Genomic DNA, 3,040 nt, shown 5'->3' on the forward strand with positions numbered 1-3,040 from the left:
ATAACCGCTTCAGTGATACGTGCTGCTGGCCCCCTGCGTAGACGCGGGAGAGCGAGGGCCCGGTCACAGCTACTTGCAGCTTTAATTATTAATGATATTCGAATTATCAAATTTAGGTTCGAACTTATAAAAAATATATATATTCGAATATATTTCGAACTTCGACAGCCCTAATGGCAGTATAACAGAAATATGTGTAACTGTCTCCACCACCCTACACATTTGGTGCCCTTTTCCCCATCCTTTCCTTCTGTTGTTGTATCTAATTTGTCTATGAGTATGACTTAATCATTTGAAGCATTAAAAAGCTACTGTCTGTGAATGAGAAGTAGTTTCAAATGTTGAGCCATTTTGAATCAGTTGTTGCATTCACAAAGTCAAACCTGCATGCCTAAGGCAAAGATAAAACGTTTCACATACATATCACCATGGATTACATACACTTGTAAACCTAGGAATTTCTGAGGTTTATCTTAATATCATTTTGCTCATTGAATTGGAAGTGACATCTGTCATTTATCTGTTGCAGGTAGAGCAAGACTTCATCCTGCTATTTGGAGAAAATGTAGCTGCCAAGTTTTTGGAGAGGTTAGTCCCAACTCTATATTACTCCTGGTCCAAAAACCCAGTTTGTGGGTTTTTGAGGTGGTCCTCCAATTGACCCTTTTATTGTAATCTCATTCTCTGTATATTACATGTACACTTATTCATTCCACACTGGGATACTTCAGAATGAAGCAGCATTTATATTGTGTAATTTGTCCACAAGTTGGTGCCATGTTGGCATGGCAAATACAATATGGTTACTTGATATTAGAGACAATGGGTTTTTATTATTATCACTAACACTACATTTATTTGCTTTTGTTTGCTATTTCAGCTATTGGTGTTTGAATTTCTCTATGTTGGATGAATATATTATCTCTCTACATCTAGGTGGCCTACTACATTTAAACAAAAGGTCATCCAGCAGAGAGCCTTGCTCCTACCTCAAGCGACCTTGAAGAATTGATCCATTGCGCAGAAGCTACATCATATGAAGAGGAAATGGATGATTACACTCTTGACTCTGGTAGTTTGATTTAGTTCCTCTAGACTTTTTCCTGTTTCAATTTCCCAGATTTTTCTTGTTTCAACTTTAGCTTTAAAGGAATATAACTTTTATCTCTTTTTTTGTGTATAGGATGGGACAGTGATCTTTCTTCCATTATTCTCCTCCTCCACCTGATTCCTCCATCAGCCCAAGGCCGGAAAAGACCAGGCAAGGTGTCTGCAACCCAGGCTGAGAAGCATCTTGTTGTGTTCAAGAAGGTTGGTAAAGATGTCAAAAAAAATTTTTTTCCTTTTGAGACAAGCCTAGTGTTTTCCCCTCATTTGTAATGTATGAAATTGGTTCTGGTCTAAACATACTTTAATCATTTTTTTATCCTCAGAGTGGAACAAGCATCCAGGAGCATGTTGATGCCATCAACAGCACCACTCAACCCTATCTGCTTGCCGTCGGGATGAAGAGGAGCGCCATCCATGAGTTCTTCATCATTCTGGACAAGCAGGTCATACCATGCAAGTCGACCAGTTCTCTTGGAGCTTTCGATGAACTCTTTAAAGCTCACTTTGTATTTGGTATGATTTACAGTCCGGTGCTCCACAACATGTACATCTTCATACAAACAACTGTGTACAACATAGATATTGGCAAAGTCCAGGAGAGCCCACACAGGGCTGCCCCTGACCAAACTGGGGCCCTAAGCAAAATCTTATTTGGAGGCCCCCCCCACCTCTCCCCACCCCAAATGTATCACAGGTACAAAATGACCGTACAACAACATGCCATTTAACTTGACAAACTTTATTAGCAATAACAAATGTACTACTGCTACCACTACTATTAGTACTGGTCTGGTAGTACTACTACTACTTCTACTAATATTAACAAAAAACTACTACTATTGCTATCTATTATTACATTATTATTATTATTATTATTATTATTATCATTATTGTTGTTGTTGTTGTAGTATTATTATTATTATTATTATTATTATGTACAGACTACAGTCCTAAGAAAACATACTAATTCAGGATCAAACAGACTGATATTTCAAACTTTACAGTCAAGTTTAGTTCCCTCTGTCAACAAATGCATCAGTTACACACTCATTTCAATCAGTATTTCCCTGTCTCCTCAAAAGCTGACTGTTTCAAATTCACCAACAGATGGCGACATTTACCTCCACATAAATCGTCGAAAACTTAAATTAACAACATAAATTGATAGGCTATAAACTTTAGCTAATATATATTGGCTAAAGTTTATAGCCTATCAATATATACTACCACCAACTGGTCATTTTACCACTCCTTTTCATCAGAGGTGAATGTATAGGGCGTTAACAAGACATTCAATAAATGTTAATCAGGGTTGCTGGAAAAAAAAAATTTCTCCAGTCTAGACAGAGATTCATATCTAATGAGTAGCAGCTTAGGTGTTTGTGCCACAAAGTTTTATTTCAACAACATACCCACCTTCAAGTGAAGCACGAGCTTCCTCTTGTTTTGCCTTTTTTTCTCTCTTGCTCGCTCCTGACTCGTGATGTCTTTTGGACGACATGTCGACAACTCTTCACCTGCTGCAGCTCTGCAAGTGCATGCTGGCACACCCCTCTGATTGGTCAGATATCGAGTGCTGTCAATCATTGCAGCGACCACTGCATGAAAAGTGGGATTTTTGGCAATCATTGGCACTGTAAATTGCTTTGGAAGTTCAAGTTAACGACTGTTCGCAGGAATTGATGTGGATTTTCAATCCCTGGCAGTTTCAAGGTGAGAAAGCCTTGGCAATTGACCCTCCCCCCCAGCCCCTTGGACTGTGTGAGGTTTTATTCAATTCAATTTTCAATTTTATTTATAAAGCCCAATGTCACAAATCACAATTTGCCTCACAGGGCTTTACAGCATACGACATCCCTCTGTCCTTATGACCCTCGCAGCGGATAAGGAAAAACTCCCCCAAAAAAACCCTTTAACGGGGAAAAAAAAC

This window comes from Epinephelus moara, chromosome 1 (genome assembly GCF_006386435.1).
Source record: "Epinephelus moara isolate mb chromosome 1, YSFRI_EMoa_1.0, whole genome shotgun sequence".
Taxonomy (NCBI): Eukaryota; Metazoa; Chordata; class Actinopteri; order Perciformes; family Serranidae; genus Epinephelus; species Epinephelus moara.